The sequence below is a fragment of the Saimiri boliviensis genome, chromosome 1, assembly GCF_048565385.1.
Source record: "Saimiri boliviensis isolate mSaiBol1 chromosome 1, mSaiBol1.pri, whole genome shotgun sequence".
NCBI lineage: Eukaryota > Metazoa > Chordata > Mammalia > Primates > Cebidae > Saimiri > Saimiri boliviensis.
In genome coordinates this window covers 110,935,904-110,945,431 of record NC_133449.1, presented here as the reverse complement: position 1 = coordinate 110,945,431, position 9,528 = coordinate 110,935,904, and the positions used below count along the sequence as shown (strand labels likewise).

General features: G+C 34.0%; 1 pseudogene; it reads right to left on the bottom strand.

The window, feature by feature from the left end:
- Positions 1-6,540: 6,540 nt before the first annotated feature.
- On the bottom strand, positions 6,541-6,677 carry LOC120361864 (U2 spliceosomal RNA; annotated as a pseudogene).
- Between the last annotated feature and the right edge of the window lie 2,851 nt (positions 6,678-9,528).

Sequence of the window (9,528 nt, the reverse complement as noted above, 5' to 3'; positions counted from 1 at the left end):
GGGAAGGGATAACATTAGGAGAAATACCTAATGCAGATGACGGGAGGATGGATGCAGCAAACCACCCTGGCATGTGTTTACCTATGTAACAAACCTGCATGATCTGCACATGTACCCCAGAACTTAAAATATAATTTTAAAAAATGATGAAACATGAAAAAATATTAGATTAGGGATTTTTTTCTAGTTTTGCTTTACTATGAGTTTTCATAATACTTGAGTACTGACTTTTAAAATTTCTCTTTAAAATGTTTGTTTTAGTTTTTTCATTTCACGTTTTCTTCCTTTTAAGTAGACTATTTGTAGGAGCTTTAGATTTCACAGAAAAAATGAGCAGAAAGTAGAGATACCATGTAACCCTTCCCCTGACATATGCATAATTTCTTCTACTATCAATGTCTCTCACCCTACTTGTAAGTTAGTTATAATTGACCAAACTACATTAACTGATAATTGTCACCCAAAGTTTGCATTGGGTTCACTCTTGGTATTATGCATTCTGTGGCTTAAACAAACATACAATAAAATGTATACAGCCTTATGGCATTAGGCAGAATAGTTTCACTGCCCTAAAAATCTGTGCTTTGCTTATTCATCCCTCCTCTCCCCCAAACCCTGGCAACCACTGATCCTTTTACCATCTTCATAATTTTGCCTTTTCCAGAATGTTACATTGTTGGAATCACACGGTATATAGTGTTTTCGGATTGGCTTCTTTTACTTGCTAATATGCATGTAAGTTTCCTTCCTGTCTTTTTCTGACTTGATAGCTTATTTCTTTGAGTGCTGAATTAATATTCCATTTTCTGGATGTACCACAGTTTATTTATCCATTCACACACTAAAGGACACCTTTATTGCTTCTAAGTTTTGGCTATTACAAATAAACCTCTTATAAATGTCCACATGCCAGTGTTTATGTGGACATAAGTTTCAGCTCATGGGTGTGAAGTGCCAAGAAGCACACTTACTGGATCCTACTGTATGGATGCTTACTTCATTTAGAAACTGCCAAGTTACTTTCCATAGTAAATAACTTACTATCTTTTATTTCTATCAGCAAAAGTGAGAGTTCGTTTTCCTCTCTATCCTTACCAGAATATGGTGTTACTGTTTTGGATTTCAACTATTCTAATAGTTTAGTGATGGCATTTTGTTTTAACTTGCAATTCTTTAATGACAAATAGTGTTTATTATCTTTTCACATGCTTTCCCGCCATCTGTATGTCTTCTTTAGTGAGGTGAATGTAGAAGTACTTTGTTCATTTTTTAATCTTGTTCACTTTCCTATTGTTGAGTTTTAAGAGTTCTTTGTATATTTCAGCTAACAACCCATTATCAAATACGTATTTTGCAAACATTTTGTTTCAGTGTATAACTTAAGATGCTTTGCAGACCAGAACCATTTAATTTTAACGGTGTCCAGCTTATCAACTACATTTTTCATGAGTCATGTCTTTGTGTTAAATTTTAAAAGCCATTGCCAAAGCCAAGAACATCTAGAATTTCTCCTTTGACATCTTCTAGACGTTTTTTAGTTATGAATTTTATATTTAGGTCTATGAAATATTTTGAGTTTTTTTTGAAGATTATGTGTATCTAAATTCATATTTTTTTTCATGTGGGTGTTCAGTATCAGCACAATTTATTAAAAAGATGAGAGTATTGTATTGCTTTTTTTTTTTTTTTTTTTTTTTTTTTTTGAGACGGAGTTTCTCTCTTGTTGCCCAGGCTGGAGTGCAATGGCGCGATCTCGGCTCACCGCAACCTCCGCCTCCTGGGTTCAGGCAATTCTCCTGCCTCAGCCTCCTGAGTAGCTGGGATTACAGGCACACGCCACCACGCCCAGCTAATTTTTTGCATCTTTAGTAGAGACGGGGTTTCACCATGTTGACCAGGATGGTCTCGATCTCTCGACCTCGTGATCCACCCGCCTCGGCCTCCCAAAGTGCTGGGATTACAGGCTTGAGCCACCGCGCCCGGCCTTGTATTGCTTTTGTATCTCTCCATTGTGTTGCCTTTTCTCCCTTGTCAAAGGTTAGTTAACTATATTATTTGGATCTATTTCTTAGCTCCCTATTCTACATGATCTATTTGTCTGTTTCATCACCAATACCGCACTGTCTCGATTACTGCAGTTTTATAGCAAGTTTTGAAATTGGGTAATGTCAGTCATTTTGCTTTGTACTCTTTCAATATTTTGTTGGCTATTCTGTTTTTTTTTTCCTTCTCTATATAAACTTTAAAATCAGTTTGTCAGTATCCACAAAACAACATGCTGAAATTTTGAGATATTAACTGGGATTGCATTGAACCCTCATTAATAAAATATATAATAATAGGAAATAAAATAAATCATAAAATAGCATTAACGACTGCTTACATAGCATTTACATTGTATTAGATGTTGTAAGTAACCTAGAGATTATGTATAGTATAACAGGAGGATGTGTGTAGATTATACACTGTCATTTTATACCAGGGACTTGAGTATTCATGAACAGTGGTATCAACCAGGGTTCCTGAAACCATTCCCCCATGTATACTGAAGGATGACTGTGCACAAATACACCCCTTTCTCCCCTAGAAAACTGGACATATTTAAGAAGTGAATGCTTTGTAATGGAGTTCCACTTACTCTTCACCAATTTACTGTGCTGAGCTTTAAGCTTAGAATTTAAATATTTATGCATTTGTACTTCAGTAAAAATTATATCTTACAAACTCAATTTATCTTAATGTGAACTGTCACCAAATCTCAGTCTCCAGCTTAGCAGATATGTCAGCCAGTCCTTAATGAGATTACATGAATTTTGGCTGATTTTTACAGATGAACTTAGCCTTCCATTTCTAAAAGGCTAAAAATTCCAGATGGCTAGAGTTTTAAAGGTTTAGAATTTTGGGCTTAGAGTTAGAACATCTTGTGTTGGCAACCCAGCAGTATTGCATGTGTCATTGTTCAGTTATAAAACAAAATATAATAAAATTTATAATCTTGTTTTTTGCTCCATATAATTATCTAAAAGATTTAAAATATAGTTAATACCAATACTATTAGTCGGCATTAGAAAACAAAACAGATAACTCATTTTGAAGAAAGAGAAGCCATATTCATCTTATTCTTTCTATCCCCTCTTTTTATTGTAACTGAAGTCTAATTTACAAAAATTAAAAAAAAAGAATTGTCATGTACAGTTTTGTTTGATAAGCTGCTCAGTTGAAAGTTTTAACCTATGTGCTATGTATACCTCTGATAATCTGCTCCACCAAGATTTTATTGTATTTTCTAGTAACCTGAACATACCATTTTGGGGGAAGTCCTGGGAACTTCACTCTCTCCTCTTCATCGACGGTCCAATGGTAATTTGAAATGCATAATATGAGACATTTTGGCTCTGTAAGATGAAAATTAAGTCATTTACAAATGTGGTTTTACTAGCTTATAAATAAAACAAAATCGCTTATATTGCAGGGACAATTAAAAATGTCATGCTCATTTATAGTGACATTAGATACTGGTTTCTGTTTGCATTTTGTCTCTGGCTGTCACTGTTTACAGCAGATGTCCTGCTGTCTGTTTGTTTAGACCAGAAGATCTCAGGACCCCTAATATAATGTCAATGTTGATAGCTCCTCTACTAGTTTCTGTTTATTGGTGCAATTTCTGTAATTGCAGTAAAACTTGTATTAAATAGTTGAGGAAGATCAACAATCTATACCATTGACTACAACCCATAAAGTTTTCCTTGCTTTGTCATAAATTACAAGAATACCTTTTATTCCAGTGTAGAATAACCTAGGTCCCAGAACATCTTTAAATTGCTAAATGTGACATATATACAGAAAGCTAGATTGTTGTAAAAGGTGGCAGTAATTATACATATTGTTAAATGTTTCTCTATGAAAATTGAATCTTAACAGTATTGTACAGAAATGCCAATGTCTTAAACATTTGTGTATAGCTCAATGAAAATTTCACTTCCAGGAACTTATGGTTGGGCAATAAGCATAAATATTTTCTGTTTTAATATGTTCATTGCTGTATTGTATGTGGAGGTAAAAATAAATTGAAATTAGCCTATGGCATTATGTACATACATTCTGAGAAATCCATGAAATCTAATATTATAGAAAAATTATCAAAATCTTCCTAAAATATTTTCTCCACTAAATTCTTCATTCATTGGTACAATACCTGGAACATACAAAGCACTCAGTCAACAATATTTGAACAAATATAAAGGAAATTCTTTTTTTTTGAGATGGAGTCTTGCTCTGTTGGTCAGGCTGAAGTTCAGTGGCACAATCTCGGCTTTCTGCAACCTCAGTCTTCTGGGTTCAAGCAAATCTCCTGCCTCAGCATCCTGAGTAACCAGGACTACATGTGTGCACCACCATAGCTGGCTAATTTTTGTATTTTTGGTAGGGATGGGTTTTTGTCATGTCAACCACCTTGGTCAGGTTGGTCTCAAACTCCTGATCTCAGGTTAACCGCCCATCACAGCCTCTCAAAGTGCTGGAATTACAGTTGTGAGCCTCTGTGCCTGGCTGGAAGAATACTTTTCATTTGTGTTTCCCTTGTCACTTTCTTTACACCAAACTCAATGCTACTTTAGTAAACCGAGAATCATTAAGACAGAAGCTATATCAGCAAAAAAGAGGATGATTTTTGTGTGGCAACTAATTAGAATTTAGAGCTCGATGATATGAAGGCATAATTGCTTTATTACAGATCATTGGCAAACACAGGTCTTCAATCCATTAATATTCTTGTGAATTTAGGAAAATACTATTTCTTTTTATCTCCAAAATTGAAAAGAATTCTTTCAACTGTAAGAAAATGATGCACCATCAAAATTAGAGGCTATCCATATGGTAACAATGTTGTAATTCCTCTTGGCATTGAGCTGATAAAAAATATTCTGTTTCATAGATAATTTGTTTAGTTTTCCTGATCCCCTTGTTTTTCTTTTCCAATTGAGGAGGAGAAGATAATTCTTATTTTGCATATCTTTATTAATCAAGCAAAACTGGGGAACAGATGTGGGATTCTTTAGCTGTTATGGGGATAGACAGAAGGAGAGCTATAATTTTTAGGCTTGTCGCTTTAAATGATGCCCACGAGACATTAGCATCAGAAGCAAAGCCATTGAGATGAAGAATCCAAATGGCACCAGTATATATTAAAATAAAAGTAAATAAGTTGTACTTCTTTGCTGATGTGCATTTACTAAATAATAATATAAATACACATTGCTGTTGGCTGATGACTAGAAGCCAATGAATCAACCTTGCTGCAAAATCCTCAGGTTTTCTGTTCCTAAGGAGATTGCAATAAAGACATAGTTTGGTTGAAAAAAGATTATCCTAGTAGATATTTTTAACGAGAAGTATTAGTCAAATACAGAATAGAATTTGATGGGTCAGGATTAAATGGCCTCCAGATACATATATACATATTGTACACCGATTCATTAGTTATCAAATTTTGCCTTATTTTATAATAGTTTCAAGCCATTTGCCACATAACAACATCAATCTCTTGTACTTTAATTTCCAATAATTGAACTATTCGATTTTATGAAAGCATCTTCAAAAATTCTCATTATTTGCAATAAATATACTTAGGCTAATAAAACTGTACTATCAGAAATATTTCAATCATGTGCTATAATGAGTGCAGCATATATTTCACATACTATGGAGAACAGAAATCAAATAATATATTACGCATAAAATTTCTACTTTGATGAAATTTTGAAAATTTTATTTAAGCAAACTTTTTAACTTTCTCTTTCTTAAAGGTAAATCCCTGCCTCCAGGATATTAAGTATATCCCATCTCAATCCTGTATCAAGACATAAATAACACTCATAAACAAATAGCATTTTAAGTAGTACTCTCTTTGAAAGTCTGTGTTAGAACTTACCTGATTTATTTCATATGCTTTTTATAATTAAAAACTGAGAGTGGTCCCAACCTTTTCTATTGCCATTCTTTTTATTATTTCTGATAATATTTCTGCAGTGACTATTTAGTTATATTATTATTTACTTTGACTTTTAAATTCCAAAATCACTACTGGTGGAAATCAGAAATAATTACCAGCATAACGTAAAAGTCCCACTACATAACATAATGCCTACCTGGGATTTGAAGTGAATAAGATAGGTTTTCTGTTTGCTAGAAGTTTTTGACCTAATCATTGTGCTAGGGAAAGAGAGTTACTTTCAGGGTAATTACAAAGTAATTTTGACTTTATAATGCTTCTGGTAAATATAAACTCACACTCCACAAATTTGAACATCCAGATTAATGATCTCTTGATATTCTTCTACCTCCATATGAAGCATTCCCAAGGACTTTCTCTTCTGTTTAGAATAGCAATGGTTTTAATAGATTTAAAATTAGTAAGAAATGCCCCCCTTTGTTTTCTGGAGAAGAAGTTAAAACAAAAATTGATTTAAAAAAAATGGAAGTAGGAGTCAAATCTAATTGTTTTTCTGATATCAATAAATCCCACAGCAGCAACAAATATACTAAAGTTATTTTTGTGTGGTGGGCATTTACATTTCCAAGTGAAAACTTACCTTAAAACTATTGGAACAATATGTAACTAGCAAATATAGTTTTGAAAGATTTTACACTTGATCTTAGCCAAAAGGCTGAGAAGCGATAGTTTTGAAAGTTTGCATGTGGTATTGCACAACTATCTTAGTATATGGTAGAGAAATTGAAGATAAAATTAATTCCACACTTGAAATGTGTGTAGATTTACCTCACCATAAAGCGTAATTCTTCACATATAAAGTTTTCTAGGGAAATGGAGGTTTCAAAGTGCCTTAAAAAGAAGACAGTGCTTATTTTGAAGAGCAGAAACTGAATTTGAGAGTTCCCCCATGAATGACAATCAAAGAGAAAAATTCTACAATCCTGACGCCAGCACAGGTAAAGAAGGGAAGATGCTCAAAATTATTGATCATGGTTTTCATCCAGCAGTTTTTTCACAGGACCAACTCTATGTAGATCAGTCCAACCCAGTAGGAGCAGAACTTTATTTAATTATACTTAATGTGCACACATAGTAATGATAATGAGAGCTAGCACTTTATTATGATATTAATATGATATTGCCCACAGTTGAATGAATTAGCTCAATGCTATGAGATAGAAAACAATATTTTCTTCATTTCTATGAGAATATATATATATGTACATATATATGACAATTTAAGTAACTGTTCTGATTTACAAGTTTGGGTTCATATTACTTAAACTTTATACCCTCCATAAGTTTATATTCTATTTGCATTGCCTTCCTGTAATTTCCCTCCCATTACCATTATGCCCACACAATTAGTCAATTAATTCCCAAGTTATTTTCATTCGCTCTCAGTCAGCCTCTCACCTCCCTACATTTTACTAATTTCTTAATGTCCATCAGCATACTTGTTGTTGTTAGTTTAAATTTAATTTTAACTAGAAAAATAGGCATGTTTTATAAATTTCAAAAGATTCAAGGGTGCATAGTGAAAAGTAAGTATTCATTTCTCGCCTACTTCTGGCTATGTTCACCTCACTCAGAGATCCCCACAGTTGCAAATTCTTTTCCAATACTTGTGGTAATTCAGTAGAGCAAGAGAAACTACCTGGCTGAGATTTTATAGAAGTAATGCACCAGACAGTGTTAGAATCACATCTAAGGTCACAGAGAGGAAATTGAAGACCCACCATTGAGCCCAAGTCCTTCTAAATTTCTACACTGCTATCACCAGCTGGCCCTCTGTCTGATTCTTTTATCTCTTTTTTTCCTCTACTAAAACACATATAGTGGGAATCACTGAATTCTTACTGTAGATTGACAATATATATAATTGTATAAACGTTGGATGCATAATTGTATACATTTATGCAAATGAAGTTATGACTTAAAAACAGAGTGTAAAATAATGAAATCAAGCCAATTAACATTTCCATCATCTCAAATGCCAACATTTTTATAGGGACTAATTATATTCATGCTGTGTAATAGAACTAAAAAAAAGAGCATATTCCTCCCTATTAAGTTATTGTTCTCTTTGACTATCATCTCCCCATTCCCCCAATCCACTAGGCTCTGTAATCACAGTTCTATTATTTCCTTCTATGAATTAGACACAGACTTTTTAGATTTTACCTGTAAGCAAGAACATGTGATATTTTTCTTGGCCTGGCTTATTTCTCTTAACATAATATTCTTCAATTCCAGCCATGTTATTGCAAATTATACAATTTCCTTCTTCCTTAAGATTGAATAGTAGTTTATTGTCCATGCACACCATTGTTTTCTTATCCATTCACCTGCTGATAGGCAATTACTGTACCTTGATCCCATAACCTGGCTATTGTAAATAGTGTGGCAATGAAAATGGGAGGGAAGACATCACTTTGACAAGCTGATTTCAGATCTTTCTGGGTAAACATAGGGAAGTGGTACTATTGGAACTTACGGCAATTATATTTTTTGAGATCCCTTAATACAATTTTCTGTCATAGCTGTGCTAAGTTACATTTCTGCCGATAACACACAAGGGCTCCCTTTCTCTGCATCTTCATCAACATTTGTTATCATTTCTACTTTTTATACTAGCCATTCTGACAGGTGTGAGAAGATATTTTATTGCAGTTTTAATTTGTTCTTCCATAATCATCAGCAATGCAAAATATTTTTAAATATATCTCTTGGCCGTTTGTATAATTTTTTTTATTTTTTAAATTAATTTATTAATTAATATTTTTAGATGGAATCTTGCAAAATTGTCTAGGTTAGAGTGCAGTAACATAATCTCAGCTCACCTCAGCCTCCACCTTCTGGGTTTAAGCAATTTTCCTGCCTCAGCCTCCTGTAGCTGGCACTACAGGCACCTGCCACCATGCCAGGCTAATTTTTGTATTTTTAGTAGAGATGGAGTTTCACCATGTTGGCTAGTCTGGTCTTAAGCTCTTGACCTCAAGCAATTTGCCCACCTCAGCCTCCCAAATGCTAGTTTTTTTTTTTTTTTTTTAATGGTGTTAGGTCTTATGTTTAACTCTTTAATCCATTTGGAGTTAATTTTAGTGTAAAGTATCAGGAAGGGGTCCAGTTTCTGCTTTCTGCACATGGCTAGCCAGTTTTCCCAACACCATTTATTAAACAGGGAATCCTTTCCCCATTGCTTGTTTTTGTTAGGTTTGCCAAAGATCAGATGGTTGTAGATGTGTGGCATTGCCTCCAAGGCCTCTGTTCTGTTCCATTGGTCTATTTCTTTGTTTTGGTACAAGGACCATGCTGTTTTGATTACTGTAGCCTTATATAGTTTGAAGTCAGGTAGCATGATCCCTCCAGCTTTGGTCTTTTTATTTAGGATTGTCTTGGCTACGCAGGCTCTCTTTTCGTTCCATATGAAGTTTAAGGTGATTTTTTTCCAAGTCTGTGAAGAAGGTCATTGGTAGCTTGCCAAAGCCTTTGATAGTCATTATATTCCCCAGAATTTCCTTCTAAGCACTTCT